This window comes from Prionailurus bengalensis, chromosome B1 (assembly GCF_016509475.1).
Source record: "Prionailurus bengalensis isolate Pbe53 chromosome B1, Fcat_Pben_1.1_paternal_pri, whole genome shotgun sequence".
Taxonomy (NCBI): Eukaryota; Metazoa; Chordata; class Mammalia; order Carnivora; family Felidae; genus Prionailurus; species Prionailurus bengalensis.
In genome coordinates this window covers 172,447,737-172,468,466 of record NC_057344.1, presented here as the reverse complement: position 1 = coordinate 172,468,466, position 20,730 = coordinate 172,447,737, and the positions used below count along the sequence as shown (strand labels likewise).

General features: G+C 40.8%; 1 protein-coding gene across 4 annotated transcripts in view; it reads right to left on the bottom strand.

Annotated features, from left to right (window-relative positions):
- Positions 1-20,730, bottom strand: part of RBM47 (RNA binding motif protein 47) — a 162,005-nt gene that overhangs the window by 57,940 nt on the left and 83,335 nt on the right. The window contains exon 1 of one of the 4 annotated variants that reach the window (XM_043604641.1): positions 15,880-16,038. The exons of the other annotated variants lie outside the window; for them this stretch is intronic. The gene's annotated coding sequence lies outside the window, so the exon portion shown is untranslated. Of the gene's footprint in view, positions 1-15,879; positions 16,039-20,730 lie in introns of those variants that run through there. 4 annotated transcript variants of the gene reach the window in all.

The window sequence follows — 20,730 nt, the reverse complement described above, 5'->3', positions numbered from 1 at the left end:
ATAAAATAATAATGATTAAAAAAATAGAATACCATTAATGGTACTCCAGTTCTCTTTCATAAATGAACAAGGAAAAATCATGATGTAAGAAATCTCCATACCAGACTCCTTATATGCACATACATATGTACCAGCAGAAAAATCAGTTAATAATTGAAATTAGGTTGGCGAATTAAACAACTAAACATAATAGCTCAGGAGGAAACTGATAATTTATCTAAATTTCAAACTGAACTAAAAATTGGTCCCAGTCATTACTTTTCCTTCTACCAATAACTGAATGTTAAATGGAATTTAGAAATATTTATTAAAATGAAATCAAAGACAGACTACAAATGGGGTGGATTACAATATATATAATGAAGCATTGATTTCCTTAATATGCAGGAGCCCTTACAAATCCCAATATAACCCAATAAATATTAGCAAATTTATGAACCAGTAGCTCACAGGAAAAAAAAATTCTATGGCCAATAAACACAAAAATATGTTTAACTTTATTCAAACTGAACTTTGTTCAATTAAATAGATGGAAATCTAAACAACAAATAGGGATTCGGGTCCATTTTGGATCCCAGAAATGCCAGTATTTCTTTAAGCACTCACTGGAGCGGAAGGGTCCTAAGATTTCAAGAGCCACCAAAAATTATTCTGTGTTTTCTCCCCAAAAGGGAAATATACCATGAGCAACCTTAGGATGGTCAAGACTCATCTGTTAGCTCTTTTACACCATAGTAGGACTTTTATAAAGGACTGGCAGATGGAACTGAATAATACAAAAAAGAAAACAGAATAAATCAGTGTCTTAAGAACTGAGATGTGCCTGTGGTCTCTACCATCTGATGATGTGAGTGATTTCACCTCTATATCATCTATTTCCTTCCTATCAAAATTCCAGTGTCTAAATTTGATATATAATAAATACACTCACACACACACACACACCCCTTTACACGTGCCTCAGAGTGTGCACCTTGCCTTGATGACTGGCACTCTAAAAATTATTTAATGTCTACATCTTTTTTACTACTTAGTGGTGCTCTTGATAAAAAAAAAAAAGTTTAATAGGAAAAGAGAGAGAGACAGGGAAAGGGAGAGAGAGGGAGGGAGAATAATTAAGTAACTAAGTACTGGTTGTACTGATTCTACTAATTAGATCTTTGGAAAAATTCCTTTAGAATATTTTATTTCTTCTTCTTCTAGGTGAAGTGGAAATTATTTCTCCACAATAATGTCAGAGATGCTGTGAGGGGAAATATAGACAGCATGAATGAAAATGTTCTGCATTTTCCGGGAAATATATATTATTGAAATATTGTTTGCCTATTATTTTAAATATTAAATATTAATATTTATATTTAAATGGCAATGACCCGGGGCGCCTGGGTGGCGCAGTCGGTTAAGCGTCCGACTTCAGCCAGGTCACGATCTCGCGGTCCGTGAGTTCGAGCCCCGCGTCAGGCTCTGGGCTGATGGCTCAGAGCCTGGAGCCTGTTTCCGATTCTGTCTCCCTCTCTCTCTGCCCCTCCCCCGTTCATGCTCTGTCTCTCTCTGTCCCAAAAATAAATAAACGTGAAAAAAAAAAAATAAAAAAAAAATAAATGGCAATGACCCAAAACTATTATCTACTATACTTAATAAAACATTTGTATTAAAATGTTTTACTTTTCTTAAAGGTTTTAGGATAATCTTTGCTAATACCATTCACAAATAACTAGAGGTTAGCTATATTTTCATTTTTAAGGATGCTAACTGAAAGTTTCATAATGAGGATTGCTCCATACCTTTCTTCTTGTAAAACCAGTGGCCACTCTTTGACTGAAGAATTAGAATAACAATGTATGTATTTTTTTTTTACCCCTGAGAAATGTTTGTTAGTCACATAAACAGCAGCCACACTATGTGCCTTGGAGCTGTAAACTTGAACATGCTATCCCCATGGAGCCTCAGGTAACAGGACTTAATATTAGCTCGTCTGTGGAGTTCAGAGAAAGGCATTTCTATCCCCACCTCCAGAGGAGAACTTGAGGTACTATTAAACTTAATTTATAACTTTTTAGTGATACCATTTTCATAATTTATGGTACTCCCATCCTGAGCTTGTTTCAAATTTATTCAGAAAAATACATTTCCTGCCTTCGTTTTTATATCATCACTATGATATGGATGGATGATCAAATAAGTAAGGTATACCATCTTTCTGAGAAAGAAAGGTCTCTTGTTTGGAAGTCACATCTAGGGCTGCCACACCTCAGTAGGAAATGTGTCTCACTCAGCACCTGGTAGCAAACGCAAGTGAGGCTCATCCCAGGAGCACATGCGGGTGAGGTCATGGATGATTGGCAAAGACATACAAACTAATGGAAACACGACTCCAAGCTCTGTAGCTACTTTACATGGCGCTGGCCCAGCATAGGCCCACCTGACCCAAAGACAACAATAACAAAGTGAGACCAGCCAACCTTTACTGAGCATCGGCCATGTACCAACTCTGAGCTAAGTACTTCTTCACATGTAGCTCATGTCATCCTCTCAACAACACTAAGCAGTAATAACTATCGTTATGCTTATTTTACGCATGTGGAACCTGAAGCTTACAGAACTGAAATAAGTTGCCCCAAATCTCACGGCCACTAACTGGGAAAGACAGAATTCACAACCAGGCAGCTAGACTCCAGAGCTCGTGTTTTGACCCCAGAACTACGGTGCCAAACAGACCCCACCAGCGGAAAGGTCAGTGCTTCATCAATCGTGCTGTGTACTTGCCTCATGGATTCAGCTGCCTTGTCACTCTGTCCCCAGAGGGGAAGTCTGAGCACACTGGCTCAGCTTCAGCATTGGTCACTCACACTTACAAACTAACTGTCTAGTGGGTTGAAGAATGAAGACAATAGCTAGCATGAAGTAAACAGGAGTGCCTGGATGGTTCAGATGGTTAAGCGTCAAGACTCTTGATTTCGGTTCAGGTCATGATCTCACTGTTCATAGAACTGAGCCCCGAGTCAGGCTCTGTGCTATCAGTGGGGAGCCTACTTGGGATTCTTTCTCTCCCTCCCTCTCTCTCTCTGCCCCACCCCCATGCACGCTCCTCTCTCTCTCTCTCTCAAAATAAACAAACTTAAAAAAAAAAAAAAAGAAAGAAAGAATGCAGTAAACAACCTAACCTCCCAGTTTAAAAAAGAGCTAATGAAACCTGTAACAGCCTAAGGGAAGAATGGAGCTCAATAAGAGTAAAGAGTCAAATGGAAGTAAAAGAAACGGAGAACAGAAAACAATAAAGAAAATGAATGAAACCAAAAGTTGGTTCTTTGAAAAGATCAGCAACATTGACAAACCTGTAGTTAGAATGGCCAAGAAAATTAAAAAAAGACTCAACTTAGCAAACTCAGAAATAAAAGAGGGGACATCACTACAGGCACACCTCGGAGATACCGTGGGCTCAGTTCATGACCACCACAACAAAGCAAATGTCACAATAAAGCAAGTCAAATGTATTTTTTATTCCTAGTGCATATAAAAATTATGTTTACACTGTACTGTAGTCTATTAAGTGTGCAATAGCATTATGTCTAAAAAAAACAATGTATGGGGTGCCTGGGAGGCTCAGTCGGTTGAGTGACCAACTTCGGCTCAGGTCATGATCTCACGGTTTGTGAGTTCAAGCCCAACGTCGGGCTCTGTGCTGCCAGCTCAGAGCCTGGAGCCTGCTTCTGATTCTGTGTTTCCCTCTCTCTCTGACCCTCCCCCATTCATGCTCTGTCTCTCTCTGCCTCAGAAATAAACATTAAAAAAATTTTTTTAATAAAAATAAAAAAAATTAAAAAAACAATTTATGTACTTTAATTAAGAAATACTTTATTGCTAAAACATGCTAACTGTGATCTGAGTTATCATCGAGCCAAATCTTTTTGCGGGAGGAGGGTCTTGCCTCAATGCTGATGCCCACTGACTGATCAGGGTGGTGGTTGCTAAAGGCTGGGGTGGCTCTGGCAATTTCTTAAAATAAGACAACAATGAAGTTTGACAGATCGATTGCCTCTTCCTTTCTCAAGAACACCCAGAGGCCATTGTAGTATTATTTATTGGCCTAATTTCAATATAGTGTCTCAGGAAAAAGGGAGGCCCAAGGAGAGGGAGAGAGATGGGGGAATGGCCAGTCACTGAAGCGGTCAGAATGTACACAAAATTTATTGATAAAGTTTGCCATATTATATGGGTGTGCTTCATAATGCCCCCAAACAATTATAATAGTAATACCAATGATCACCAATAACAGATCACCATAACAAATATAATGAGAAAGTTTGAAATATTGTGAGAATTACCAAAATGTGACACAAAGAGAGTGAAGTGAGCAAATGGCTGTTGGAAAAACGGTGTTGACAAAACTCCTACAGCTCAATAAAAAGACAAACAACCCAGTTAAAAAACAGGCAAAGGATCTGAACTAAACATTTCTTCAAAGAAGGTATACAAATGGCCAAAAAAAAAAAATCACATGAAAAACATTCAACATAATTAGCCATCAGGGAAATGCAAATTAAAACCACAAGGTTATACCACTTCACACCCACTAGGAAGGCTATAATAAAAAAAAAAAAGGTAACAAGGGTTGACATGCATATGAAAAAATTGGAACCCTCATATACTGCTGGTGGGAAAGTAAAATGGTGCAGCCACTTTAGAAAACCGTCTGGCAGTTCCTCAGGTTGAACACAGACTTACCATACGACCCAGCAATTCTACTCCTAACTATATGCCCGAGAGAAATGAATACTTAGGACCACACAAAAATTTGCACATAAATAATCGTAGCAGTATTATAATAGCCCAAAAGTAGAGACAACACAGATATCATCAACTGATGAATAAATAAATAGATAAATAAAATGTGGCATATTCAGGGCACCTGGGTGGTTTAGTCAATTAAGCATCCAACTCTTGGTTTCGACTCAGGTCATGATCTCATGGTTCAGGAGCTTGAGTCCCATGTCAGGCTCCATGCTGACAATGTGGAGCCTGCTTGGGATTCTCTCTCTCTCTCTCTCTCTCTCTCTCTCTCTCTCTCTCTCTCAATCTCAATAAATACATAAATACATAAACATTTTTAAATACTATTAAAAATGTACTCAGCACTACTTTAGTGCTGAATACTGTTCTGTAGTATGAATATACTACATATATTCATGTGGTATATTCATGCTACAGAACAATATTCAGCACTGAAAAGGAATGAAGTATTAATACTTTCTATAACATGGATGAATCTTGAAAACATTAAGTAGGTGAAAGAAGTCAGTCACAAAAGGCCACATTTTGTATTGATTCCATTTATATGAAATGTTCATAATGGGCAAATCTATAAAGACAGAAAGTAGATTAGTGGTTGTATAGGGCTGGCAATGGGGGGTGGCAGGTGGGAAAGAAACGGAAGTGACTGGTAATGGGTACAGAGGATTTTTTTTAGGGAGGTGATGAAAATGTTCTGTAACTGATTATAATGATGGTTATACAACTCTGTGAACATACTAAAAACTCAGTGGTGTGTATACTTTAAATAGGTGAATTGTACTATGTGAATTATATCCCAAATAAAGCTATTATATCTATCTCTATCTCTATCTCTATCTCTATCTCTATCTCTATCTCTATAGTGTGTGTGTGTGTGTGTGTGTGTGTGTGTGTGTGTATCCAGTATGTCAGAGTGGAAGTCAGCAAAGGCTGACACTCACCATGCCCACTTCATAAGGATAGATTTCAAAGGCTTACCCCAGATTTCTCCCATTCCAACCATCATGCCCAAGTGGCAAAAGCTGGGTATGCAGCTGTGGTAGCTGTGATGTTCATGTTACATGTTATCCCTAATTTCATTTCAGACTAGAACTGTATAGGTAAAATCTCACCACAGAGAAACATTACAGAGAAGGTCAGGGCAATATTTTATGTCCTGGTGGATGGCTTAGTACTCCAGCTTCTTATTCACAGTGAATCGCTTTCCAAGAAAACGCTCTCTGGTCCCCAATCAGCACTCCCCCTGTGACGAAAGTCCCCGATGGTATCTGTGTGTACACATGCATGTACATACATGCTTTGCTGGAGATGGGAGTCTGTGGGCCAGAGCACTGCTAAACTGAGCAATGTGTAAGTAACCTCCCTTCCCAGCCCCAGCAAATGATGATTTTCCTTCCCCTTGTATCTTCCTCCTGAATTGTCTTCATTCCAGTCAACTTTGCTTTCCAACATCTCAGAATGGTTTAGCAGAAAGAAAACAAGCTTTAGAATCTGGTAGGCAAGAGCCCAAAAACTAACCTTATTCCTTTCCACTTAGTAACCTTGGGCAAGCCTCAGATGTCAAGTTTGTAAAATGCATATCACACAGTATCCAAACCATTAAAAAATATTTCTAGAGTTTCCACTACGTGTTGGGTACTGAGGATACACACCTGAGTAAGACACAGACTCTTAGGTAAAAAAATTCATGGTCTAGTAGGAGACATAGAAATATATACAAATAATCATTACAATGCAGTGTGATAAATGCCATGATAGATAGTATCATAAAGGAGGGAGGGATTGATTCTCTTAACAGTGGAAAAGAAGGAAGAAGGCTTCATGGCATGGCTGTGAGACTTTGCTAAGACAATGTGTCCACAGAACCCTTGGCACGTAGCAAATGCTCAGAGAGTGTGAAGTTCTTGCCCCACCAAGGGCCCTAGGAATTCAGAAGAAGAAAAAAATAAGTTTGGGCAAGGGAGGTAAGAACCTGGAAAGGACTGTTCGCTGCTCTGGTCAGAGTTACTATTAAGAGCTAATTCAACTAAAGAAAACTGGGCATCACTTTTTTATTTCTTCCTGCCCATAAATATACTAACTAGAAAGATATAAATGCAGATGTCCTGGGTTTAATATTGTGTATTTTAACCTATAATTCTAACTTTGCCAAATTAGAATGTCAAGTAAAATGCCCCCCCCCAAAATTCTTAACTCTTTCTTCAGCCAATACATATGCATTTACTGACCACCCCCCTCCCCATTATGTGGCACCAGGCAACAGAGACATAAAATTACTTATGACAAACCTAGAAATGACTAGGGCAGATAAAACAAGACTTTAATAATTGTAACACAGGGCAGAACAACGTGTTGTTTTTATTCCCTCACAATAATTGCTCAGGAGGTTTACTTGCTCTTGAAACAAAGCAGGGAGTTAATATTGATAATAATGGTTCCTTCCTGATCAGACCTGTACCTCTATTCTAATTTTGAGAAATAGATATTTGGAAATGGGCTTCCCCTTGGTGATAAAAAAAGATATGATAAAGTTTCTCAGTAGAGACAAGTCAAGTACCCAATGTTCTCAGAGCAAAATCTTGCTGAAATGATAAAACCCCCACCGGTTATCAAGAGGCTTAGCTGTGCAGATAAACAACCTTGAGAGTCGTAAATCTACCGTAGTACAAGGCACGTGGTGGGTGTAACTCAACTTTGGAGTCTGTGGCCTATGATGTGGGGATTCCTAAACCAGAGATCAACGCAGCACCTGCACTAAGGATATAGCAGATCCCTACTTTCTCCTGCCCATCCACCTTCCCGTGTTCCCTGGTAAAGACCCCTCCCCCTCCCATAAATCACAGATAGGTCCATGCAGGTAAATCACAGTCCATCTGGGGATGAGAAAGCTGTGGGGTTTTCCTTAGGAATGAAAGTTGTAAGAACAACGTAAGCCTGAAGTTGCCAAAATAAAACCAACGCAGAGGACAACAGGCTGGGAGATAGGAAGAGAAAAACAATCCTGATGACCTGTTTTGACTCCTTTGATCCAGCCATGTGTCACCCTTTGGAATTCCCAGTTACGTAAATATATATGTATACATGTAACTTCATGTATAGAATTAAATTTGATAGATTTGTTTGTTGATTGATTCCTTAAGCTACTTGGGATTGGAATTCTGACACTTACAACCAAAAGAGTCCTAATTAGAAAGGGTCTCACTGCACTGCTCTTCCTCAGTGTATATTATTATGGGGGTGAGGTAACCAAGAAGGTCACAGAGTAATCACACCTGACCCATCCCCTCTTTCCATTCCTTTTTCCAGTTCAGCAAACGTACTCTCCAGGTGCCAGAGAAAGCCACCATTTTCCCTCCTTAACTCCTTCAGTAAAATTTTACTCTATGCCTCTTCACCCTTATTGAAAGGGCATTTCATCATTTTTGGTATAATGGAAGAATGGTGTGAATCTAACGTATCTTTGAACAGAAGTGCTAGAATTCAAACAGAAAATCAACAAAGGACATTCCGATGAAAGAGGGCTCCTCCTAGAAGTTTCTTATGTTTAACTTCTGAAAAGTGGTCAGATCTCTCTCTCTGTGTAGTAGAATCTTACAAAAAATTCTCTCATTCACGGAGAGAGCCTTTTTGCAATGATTACAACCGAATGCCATGAAGTGCAGCCCCCAATAAAAGGCCTGTCTATCCTATATCTGTGTCTGCTGTCCTGAGCAGTGTTAACTAGGATTGCTCAAAGAATTCAGAAACAATTGATCGTCCTCATTTTTCTCTTTCCTTTTATTTTATCTGCCTTCTTCTACTTCCCTCTTAGAAAAAGAGTGTAGATTAAGAATAAAGAACAAAACCTACCGGGAGGCAACTTTTACAGGAAGCCATGGAAAATCCGTTAAGAGAATTTTTGACCAGGGCTGACCCAGATCAGTGCCTGTGTGGGCTAAGCAGTGGCTCACCCATAAATCTGTTTATGTACAGTGCAAAGCAGGGCTACCAGCAGGAAGGATGGCTTCCAAACCATCATTCAGTCTAAACTATTATATACCAACCCTGCTTGTGGAACTAAAACAAATTAAAAACAAAGAAACAACAACAACAAACCAGCCATCACAACAACTAGAATTTTTGTAGGGTCCTGGACCTTGGTAGTTTTTAAAGCTCCTCCAGGTAATTCTAGTATGTAGCCAAGGTTAAAATCCATTAATTTATACAGACATCCAGACAAAATCTTTCTCCAACCATTGCAATGTTCTGGGTTGTTTTGGCTGTAACCAAAACGGCTACCAACAAAGCCTCAGGTATTTTCATTCTTTCTCTTCCACAGATGATTAAATTATCAGTTACGAAGCCTTTACAGAGTATCAGCCTGAACTAAGCACCTTACATACATCATCTCTAAGCTTTACAACCATCCTGGACAATGGTCCTCAGTAAATACTTGTTGAATGAATATATAAATAAGCAAGGACGATGGCAGTGCAAAACTCAGGGGGAAAGGCTACCTCACCTGGACTCATCTCTGTTCCAGATAGTTGCCCTTTCTCCAGCACCCCCATCTCTGAGGTTCCCACAATCTCACTGATGGATAGGACCCTCTACACACATCTTGACCTCATGGCAATCTAATCTGGTTTTCCTATAGCTCCAAGAGTTAAAAAATAATTATTTTTAAACTGAGTCTAACCCAGGACATGTTTTTGTTTAGTTCTAAAGAAAATGCCCATTTGTCAGGAGGGTGTATTGAGGTAAGTTAAGATTCAACAATTTTTTTAGTGCTCCTATACTAAAACTAATCTGAGGGTAAAGGTAAACTCCGGCATTTACTAAATGATGTGGCTTTGTTCAAGGCCCTGAGGGCTCAGTGCCTCAGTTTCCCCATTTGTAAAAGGTGTTAATGATCCCTAGCCAGTAGAGCCTTTGTAAGATTGTAAGCACCTGGTACAATGACTGACGCATAGTAAGTACCCAAATAGCATGACTTGAGAAGCCATCGTAGACCAAAGAGTGTTGTTGAAGAAGTGCTGTCTTTAATGGCTGCCACAGCTCACCAAACACTGTGTGGTTGGCAGTGTGGGCCAGTGGGAAGAACTGGGAACAGTGGAGGTAGAAAATCTGGATGTCAGCTCCTTCACTAACCAGGTGTATGATCTTGGCTTCTCTATTTCAGCTTTCTCACGTACAAAACGGGCATGTTTTACAACTCAAAAATTTTCTATAAAAGGTAAACAAAATTCAGAAAGTATTTTAAGAAGTATACAAATGGGGGCACCTGAGTGGCTCAGGTGGTTAAGCATCCGATTCTTGATTTCAGCTCAGCTCATGATCTCACGGTTCATGAGATGGAGTCCTATGTTGGGCTCTGCACAGACAGTGTGGAACCTGCGAGGGATTCTCTTTCTCCCTCTCTGCTCCTCCCCCCACCCAAATAAATAATAAGTATTTTAAAAACACAAATGTTTAAACAAGAAAAAAAAAAAGGAAGTATACAAATCTAAGATATTCTTCCTGTGCTTGTTCATAAATTTAAAAAGAATCAAATCTTTGATGACTGTTCTCAAGCATCCCATAAGAAAGGGGCTGTCATTACCTGTGCAAGTAATAAAGCAAAAAATCTTTGCATGTACTGACTGCTGTTTCTAAAAGTGACTTAGAATTTCGACTGAGACACTATCCAGATGCTTCCTTGTCTTCCATTGGGCAAGGGTGCCTTGCTGAAATGACCTGACTGCACCAAAGAGCCCAGAATATTAATGCAAATTTAAAAACATAACCCCTTTCATCCACCACCATAAAGAAATTTAAAGGTCATATGCCTCCTTTTGTTATTCTAAGGGAAGGACGTTCTGAGCAAGTCTCCAGTAACTTTTGAAGTTAGAATGGAATATTTGTGAATGCACATATTTGTAGGCTGGGAAGTTGAGGTAGGTAGTAGTGAGAAGGAAATTTAGAAACTTATTCATCTCTAAGATATTCAGTTGAGTCGGACTTTGACACCCATGGGATCAGCACCCAGAGCTCTTTGTGAGTTAGAATTTGAAGCTCTTCTAACCCCATTGTGAAAGACACGACCTTTGTCTCCCAGGAAATTTCACAGCAAGTCTGACTTGAAACTTACACCTACCTTTCTTATTAAATATTTCTTTACCCATAAATATTAAAAACCTGATCTTAAAAAAGAACTCTCAAAACTTGCTATATATAGATGTTAGAATACCATGTGCATCTGAAAATAAAAACTATTCATAAGCAAAAATAATCATTCATAAGCAAAGGTTCAGTGAATGAAAACTACATAAGGGAGTCCATTTTCATAATGAAACCAACTTCGAGGGGAAAGAGAAAATGGCCTCAGCGAAGTCAGGTCAACGGCCAGCTTTCCTGCACTGCTGCATGAAAGTGAAGTCTTCGGGGCGCCTCGGTGGCTCAGTCGGCTGAGCGTCCGACTTCGGCCAGGTCATGATCTCGCGGTCCATGGGTTTGAGCCCCGCATCGGACTCTGTGCTGACAGCTCAGAGCCTGGAGCCTGTTTCAGATTCTGTGCCTCCCTCTCTCTCTGCCCCTCCCCTGCTCATGCTCTCACTCTCTCTCTGTCTCAAAAATAAAAAATAAACGTTAAAAAAAAAAAAAAAGAAAGTGAAGTCTTCGATAACGAAGTGGCCTCTGGCATGGTCTTTGCCAGGACCAGATTGCCCCTGGTGTAATCAACAGCTTGCGTGTTTAGGTCGGATCAACTGTAAAGTCATGAAACTTTTCTCAAGCTCAGTTTCCTCATCTGTAAAAAAGTGGCAGTCGCCTCCCAGGGGGATGGAGTCAGTTAAGTAAACACCCTACACAGAGCACTTAGTAAATATACTCCCAGAAACAGACTTTTCTCTCTCCACCCCTCCGGGTGATAACACTTCCAACCACACCCTTTCTGAGATCACTTAACTTTAAAGCACTGGCACACACAGGGAATGATTTTCAGCCCATATAGCCATGTTTTTCAATCCCCCAAACATATTAAATGGTGGCTTATTCTTACAAAGGAACACTAGGCAGCAAGGAAGGAATAAACTCCAGCTACATGACACAATGTGGCCAAATGCCACAGACACAATATTGAATGAAAGATGCCAGATACAAAAAAGCACGTATGGTTTCATTTTTATGTTCAAGAACAGCCAAAGCTACTTATTCTACAAATACTGCTTCCATGATAGGAGAAATCAAAATAATGGTCATCTTGAGCCACGGGGTGACAGAGAGGAGAAGCACAGAGGAGCCTTCTGGGACACTGAAAACGTTCTGTACCTTGATCTGAGTGGTTGTTACACAGGTGCGTACGTATGTAAAAATTCATCAAGCTGTACACTTCAGAGCTGTGCACTTTATTGCCTTTGTTACACCTCAATGTTTAAAATAATATTTTAAATATTTTTAAATTATTTTAATTATTAAATATTATTAAATTATTTTAATTCAAAATAATGTTTAAAATAATATTTTTAAAAGATTTTATTTTTTAAGTAATCTCTACAGCCAACATGGGGCTCACACCCACAATCCCAAGATCAAGAGTTTGCACACTCCACCAACTGAGCCAGCCAAGGTGCCCTTAAAATAATATTTTTTTCAAAGCATTTATTGGACTTAATCTTATTACATGGAAGTTTCTCTCTTGTGCATTCTTCCAGGCTCTTTTTACATTTACATATATATGTACATGATAAATGTGTTCATTGGTACCTCATAATTGTAGAAATAAAGAATTACTCATATATGAAATTTTCCAAATAATTGAATGTATCCACTTAAGTAAGCAAAGGTTACTTAAGTAAGGAAACCATTACTTTCTTCAATGAAAATCTTTATGAAATGATTGACAGTATTCACTATCATTTTAAACAGACAATATTGAGTACATTCCTCTTGGGGAACCAAGGTTATCCTTAGAAACTTATATCGTCAAGCTGGGCTGAGACTGAGCTATAACTTCAGGAGCTATTGCTTCTATACTGATGACGGTAGCTTTTGTCCCTTCTCTGTTATCTGTGGCTGCTGCTTTCTGTCACCTGCCTGTCTCTGAGGATCCCGGTCCTTCTCATTTGCTTTCTTCCATGCATTTATTTGTAGGGTTGGTGCCTATCTTTTGAATGCCTAGTATGTACTAAGCACTGGAGATAATTGTAGCAAAGAAGACACTCACTATCCATGACCTAAGGGGATCCAGATTTTAGCAGAGGAGTCAAGTATAAAATAAGTGTGGGGCGCCTGGGTGGCTCAGTCAGTGAAGCATCCGACTGCAGCTCAGGTCATGATCTCACAGTTCGTGGGTTCAAGCCCTGAGTAGGACTATGTGCTGATAGCTTGGAGCCTAGAGCCTGCTTTGGATTCTGTGTCTCCCTCTCTCTCTGCCCCTCCCCCGCTTACACTCATTCTCTCTGAATAAATTTTAAAAAATAATTTTAAAAAAAACAGTATGAAACAAATGTGATGACTATCATAAAGGGGAAAGCATAGGACCTAATTCAGGAGGTCACTTCAAAGAAGTGCCATTTAAGCAATGAGAAATGAAAACCAAGCCCAGAGTGAGACCTTAGTATTTGCTGAATGAGAATGAATGCATGAGTGATCATTAGCCAACAGAGTTCTGAATTATCGAAAGATGCCTAAATCAAGAGTCAACAGGCATTCAGTGAGGCCCTGATGAACTTAATGACATTAATTTTGGTGGCGATGAGGACTATATTCTGCTTTAAGACACTGAGTTACTTGACAAATGAAGAATTTTTACTCATTGTTCAGCTAACTGTATGTATTCACTTTCATTTCATGCTACCAACACAAAACCAGCCCCAAATAGCCCAAATCTTTACGATGATTCCTCTATCTTGCCTGCATAGTTCTGACCCCTAGCTCCTATGAATGTGACTTTCCTGGTATAGTTACCCAGAATTATCTGCAGAGGTAGCTGTCACCCACCCACGCTTCTGTGTGACAACTCTGTCCAAGCAAGCCAAAGCAGCCCCAACTTCTCGGGCAGTACTGAATGTTGCAAACTGCCACCTAATTTGGGGCCTATTATTGTCCCTGAAGTGTTCACCTTCATGACATATACAAATCAAGAACTTGCATTCTAAGGAAAAAAGGAACAGATGACAACAACCTTTGTGGAGAGACTATCCAATTATCTGCCTTTTAAAGCAAACCTGATATAGAAACATTATTATCATATCACATAGCAGCAAAGTTTAAAATGACAGAGTTAGGAGTCAATGTATTCAGGACTTAACCTGACGTACGAGTTGGCCCATCAACAAACTATCATGTAAGGAAGAGCAAGAGGTACAAACATAGCCTTTGGTGATCATAGCTTCTTACAATTCCGTGTAGATCTTTGGGACTCAATACCTGAAAAAGCTCAACAAAGGAGCTACACTGAATAAGGATTTTCCCAATGACATAAAGGGAAACAAGGAAGGACAAGCATCTGGAACGGGTGTATTTTTAGACTTCTTCCCAGAGTCTTTCTGTTCATCTGTTAAGATTTCACACATAAAACTTCATCCCTCTAGTTCAGCTACAGTAGAATTAACACATGAGCTCCTCCACTGGTTAAACTCTAGTTTGGATTTATGTGGCATCATACATGGTCAAAAGTTTCACAGACTATTCATCATCTAAGTGCAACCAAGGGACAGACCAGTAGAGAGCAAGCACTCTTCCCTCTCTTTCGAAATCTTCAGAGTGGTAAGAAAAAGTTAATCCGCTTGTCAAAAGTCACATAAACTTTGAGTAGTCAGGGTAGTGAAACTGCTGGCTGTTAAACCTGATTTTCTGACACACATATACAAATAACCAAATCTGCTCTCCTTCAGGTGAATGCGATCGATGTCTTTTGACCTCCACGGCTGTTACTTTCAGTCCTATTTGCCTAAATACACAAAGCCACAGTGAAGTCTTCCCCATGAAGGAGGTTTCCTCTAATTTTGAAACCATCGTTTCTTCCAGCCATTTTGCAATGGACTGGGAACCTGTCAGGAGAAACACTCTTGGCTCCTTACTATCAGTGTCACGAGGCAAATCATGTTTTTCCAAAATCAATGGCCTCTTCACTCCAGTACTGTCTTTATACTTTCGTCTCCCACTAGAAGGGCAAACAGGCCAAAGGTCCCGTGGTTATTATAGTGAATACATTACACTGCGATTCCTTTCCCCGAGAACTCGAGCATTACAGAAATCTTTTGAAGCTATTCTTTTCCTACATTTTTCCTATTTATTGTTTGGGTTTTAGCCACTATTAACATGTCCCCAGGTATCTGCAATTGTTATTAAATTTGATCAAATGTAAACATTTGGCTAAGGCTCTAGTTTTATCATATATACTTGTATTTTTTTTACCAAAAAAAAAAAAATTGATCAAATGTAAATATTTGGTTAAGGCTCTAGTTTTATCATATATACTCATGTTTTTTTTACCAAAAAAAAAGCTAGAATATAAATACTTAGTGTTTCCAAGAAGTATTCAGTCATTAGTTCTCCAAAATTAATGTATGAACTGCATATAGTCATTCCTAGAATGTTCTAAAAACACAGCTTTGAGGATAAGAAGCAGTCTTTCAAGCTGACCTTTAATTTGCTATCTTGTCCAAACTTAACAGAAAAGGTGAGGAGGAAAGAAAGCTTCAAAGTATTTTCATGAAACCAGAACCACCATTTAACAAAAGCTTTTAATGGCATGAGTCACGGGGCACACCGAAGTGCAAATCACAAGGTTACACGTCGCCTCCTAGAAACACCACACCTGGTTCCAAATTCTTTACTAAAGCAAATGCTCACTGACATCTCATTCAGATCACTGGAAAACCTCAAGCACAGGAAGATTTTACCTCACTCTCCATGACATTGAAGTCCCTCTAGTAAAACCGAAAACACCATTTGACCGAAAGTGAAGATTACAATTCTCCGGGGCCTCCGAGATACAGTTTGCAAAGCAATTATTTTTGCCCCTTCCTCCCCTCCCCGTTCCCGCCCGTTCAGCCGAAGGCAAACCAAATCGTATGTAATCTGAAAATTTAGATATTTATAAATAACAAAGTATGAAACAAGTACCTGCCAAACACCTGGAGCTCTCTTTCCTCGGCTTGCTCTCTCCTCCCACACTCTGGCAACGGAATGCCCTTCAAAACCATGGCTCAGTGCTTTTGGTAAATGTTTTACGAGACACTAAACAGCCTTGTGTCCCACCCTCAGAGCAAACACCATTGAGAGAACACAATATAATGGTTGCAAAGATATCGTGTGATGTACAATAATGCAAATGAATAGGCAGGCTCTATTTCTACACTTCCCCTTAAGGGGGAAAAAAAATTCCAAACCTGTGAGGGGTGGGGGTAGGCCGGCAGGAAGGGCTTGCAGAAATACACCTTGACACTAGAAGCATTACAAGTTGTGTGTGCGTGTACGTGTGTGTGTGTTAAAACGGCATTACGATACTGTGCTCATTGTTCTCATCTCCGAGCAAGTCTTGGCTTGCTAACCTGAAAAAGTGTCCAAGGCAAGAGCTAATAAAGGGTAGAGTTCACCAGTGAGTCTGTAGACACAGTAGCAACTGTACATTTACCACCTCTTTCTATTTATTAGAGAAAATACAACTCAAAAAAGCCTCTCTAACCCTTCTTGCACAGTCAACAAAATGTACTCCCCGTTTTCCATATCCCTCAAGTAACTCACAGTTAAAAGCCAACCTCTGCTCTGAACCAGAAGTTTTGCATTCCATTCAAGTTAACAATTACAACTGGAGGATAACAGAAACTTGCTGGCACTGAATTATTAGCATACCCAGAATGTCAGGTGCCTCTTGGTACCACCAGGGTTAACACGATAAAGAGAAGGTGCTCAGGGATCAGCTGCCTGGTTTTACAGAAACCACATACGGAGATGGCTGGAGTCTGGAGCCCATGTGGGCAACACACATCTACCTGCTCTTGGAGCTCTGAGTGGGACATCTGAGAAACGAGAAAGTAGAATTATTTAGCAAGTGTCAAGCCTACTCGCTAAAAGGAACCCAAGGCCGTCTAGAGGAGAAGATAAAGAATCGACTTTCGCTCTGAAATCACACACATAGCCAGGTTAGGCAAATAAGAAAACCCATTCTCTTGTCCCCACCCCCTACCCCAGTCTCCAGGGATACTCAAAATTCTGTATTTGATATCTTTAGGATGTCTAGTGGAGTAGAAAGAAAACCAAACATAGGACTGAGATCATGGCTTTTCCACACACTAGCTGTGTGACCTTGAGCAAATCATTTAACCTCTCTGAGCCTATAAAATAAAAATGTCTCATCTATAAAATAAAATGTCTAGAACCAGGAAAGATATCCCAAAGAACTGAGAGCTCTCCCAATCTCAGAGCCTAGAAAATGGCACATTTTCAAAACTTAAGATTTCCAAATCTTAAGGGTTGTTGCAAATTGTTTTGTCCCCTTACGTTACAGTTATAGGTCCCATTTTATTTTCCATTTCCTCCTATTATAGATGCATCAGGTTAGTGCTGTGACTAAAGGCAAGTGACTTCACTTCTCTTTTGTCTTTTGTATCGCAGGGTGGGTGTCTGCCTCCCAAGGGGCACCGTGAGGGGCCTCCCAGCCAGCGGCCTGAGTCCTTCTGATTTTACATTTCTCCTCTTCATGAACCCACCCGCCCTTGAACACAACCTCACTTTCCCTTTCCTTCTCTCATTTCTCATTTTTCTTTTTCCCTTCCTTTCCTCCTTCCCTTTCTGCCTGGCCTCCCTGAGAGAGAGATGATGGAAATGTGGCGGAGAGTAATTATCCTCCTCATCCCATTTCTTCCATTATTTCATGTGTCATATCAAACACTCTGGGGAGGGAGGGAAGTCGGATGTTAGTCTATCATCCAGATTCTACTGGCGGGAGCCCGAGACGCAGAGATTCAGCTGGTCTCAGGGCAATTGCAGACGGCGTCCTGCAGCTCGGCTTTCCTGACAGGCCAGGGTTGCCTCAGCTGCCACTCCAGCATGGGCCAACGCCCGGGCCTAAAATGTGCCTCAGTGCCCCAATGTCCCCACCTGTTCTAGTCAATTCTACCTGCCAATTGTGGCATATTCTCCCCTGGGATTGCTCATCTCCTCATCTCCTTCCTTCTTCTGTCTTGGCTGGTCTTCCTCTTATTCTGTTTGTAGAATCTATCTCACTCAAGCCCTATAACTCACTTTTGACGACTGCTATCCCTGTGTGCCTTTTTTTTTTAAATGTTTATTTACTTTTTGAGAGAGAGAGAGAGAGAGAGAGAAAGAGAGAGAGAGAGAGAGAGAGAGAGCGCGCACAAGGGGGTGGGGAGGGGCAGAGAAAGAGGGAGACACAGAATCCGAAGCAGGCTCCAGGCTCTGAGCTGTCAGCACAGAGCCTGACGCAGGGCTTGAACTTGAACAAGATCATGACCTGAACCACTCAGGTGCCCCACTGTGTGCCTTTCTTTAGGCAAACCCAACAGGAGCAAATCTCCACCAAATGACAAACCTGTATGTTTGGGGGAAAATTATCCAGTTCCTAGGAGGCTTTCTTTATCAGTGCCCCTCTTGGGTCATGTATCCCATGTCACCCGGCACCCCACTCTGTGTGTGTACGTCAACTGCTTTCTAGACCACCAGAGTACCCGCTTCTGCACCCATGCATGGAGTCCAGGGCTTAGGACTAAGGAACATACTGGAATTTTGATGAAAAAAATGTGAGGACATAGTATCTGAATCTAAAGCAGTGCCCTGATGGAGTAAACTTCAGGTATAAGCAAAGGCCTGAGTTTGGGGTTTTGATGTAGCTGCTTTGCACTTTTATATATATATTATTATACATAGATGTATGTGTGTGTGTGTGTATATATTCAAATAAGGATAAGAAAAGTGGGTTATAAAGACAAGGTAGCAAATAAGCTAACCATCAAATTGTGCCATGAAACAAGCATCATTTGCTAAATGTCTGCAATTACCCAGTACTTGATCCGTGTTACCTCATTTAATGTAATCGCACAGGAAGAGACAGACTCGGAGAGACCGCCCATGGGCAGGCAACTGATAAGGACAGAAGTGAAAATCAGAGGTCTCCATCCTTGCCCTTTGCCTGAGCTGTCCTCATGTGACACAAGCACACTGCAGCCTGCTCACTCCAGGGACGTGCCTGTTGCCCCAATCAAGAGCCACCTGCGGGTGTTTTCTGCCACTCTGTGCTCTGCTCAGAACCTGCTTGACCCTGTTTTTCTACTCTACGCGCCTTTTCCTTGTCCTCTCCACCCTCCTCTGGCCACCTTTGCTTCTTATCCCAAAGACAATCTGTCCTGTTCACTTGGAAATCTATTGGCAAACTCGAATATAGGGGCCCTCGTTTGACCACAAAACCAAATAGACAGTATGGATTGCCCCACTTAAGGAAGCCGTTTATAGTCATGTCTTCTGTGGCTGCAAATTTGATATTTGATTTTAAACACGGCAGGCTGTGTTAAAATTCCCTGTTCTATATAGATAGCACTTGGTGTGTGTGCTATTATATTCAAATACTATATTTCATGGTGCTCAGAGACTAAAACTCTGTGTCCCTGAGAAAGAACCATGCCTTCTGTACAAAATAAATGTTTATAATAAGATTTCCCCATTTCCAGCCATACACTTTTTTTTTTATTAAAAAAAATTTTTTTTATGTTTTTATTTATTTTTGAAACAGAGGGAGACAGAGCATGAGCAGGGGAGAGGCAGAGACAGAGGAAGACACAGAATCCAAAGCAGGTTCCAGGCTCTGAGCTGTCAGCACAGAGCCCGACGTGGGGCTCAAACTCACAGACCATGAGATCATGACCTGAGCCGAGGTCGGACGCGTAACCGACTGAGCCACCCAGGTGCCCCTCCAGCCATACACTTCTAAGTTGAGTTTTTGCTCTATTTTTTTATGTCAGTGTGCAGGTATACCCCTGAAGTTTTGTGGGGTTTTTTTAATAAAAAAAATAATAAAGTTTATTTACTTATTTTTGAAAGAGAGAGATACAGTGAGGAAGGGGCAGAGAGAGAGGGAGACAGAGAATCCCAAGCAGGCTCCACAGCTGTCAGTGCAAAGCCCAACGTGGGGCTCGAACTCACGAACAGTGAAATCATGACCTAAGCCAAAACCAAGAGTTGGACACTTAACCGACTGAGCCACCAGGCACCCCACCCCTGAAATTTTTAACTGCAAAGTTCCAATAGGGCGGAATAATCTAACTCTGGCAAGTGCTACTCTCCTGCCCTGGGCTGCTTGCAAAGCATCTGTCAGTTCTAGAGGCTCCCTTCCAGCTTGGATATATATCCTTGAGTCTAGCATATATTTGTTCTGCAGGATGGTTCCAGATTCTGGAAGGGATTTTGAGTTCCCTTGGATACTAGGTTATAGGAGAGGAGGAATCAGCAGAAGGTGGAGATTTTATTTGGAGCTGCTAAGTCGCTCAGACTCTGCCAAAGACCTGGCACTCCCCTGAATCACTCAAGCCTCTTCAGTTCTCTGGAAGGGGACTTCAAAGACCCTTGCAAGTGTGGCCTCAGCAACTGCTCACCCCCCACTCCAGCTTAAACTCAGACACCCAAGGAAGGTGTCACAACGGCCCTGGGTGTTTTCCCAAGTTGCCCAAGGAAGGAGAGGTTGGAACAGGTGAGGAAAACACATGAGGAGTCTTCTCTGTCCAACACTGTCTTTCACTAGGACACCAACCACTAGACCAGCAGTTCTCAAATTGAGGTCTCTGAACACCCCGAAGAACCCTAAGGCTCTTGCAGAAGTCTGTATGGCCATAACTATTTTCATAATAATTTTAATATTTGTGCCTCTTTCACTGAGTTAACATTTGCACTAACGGTGTAAAAGCAAAGGCGGGTAAGGCAGCACAAAATCAGGCAGAGGCAACAAAGTGTACTAGTAATCACATT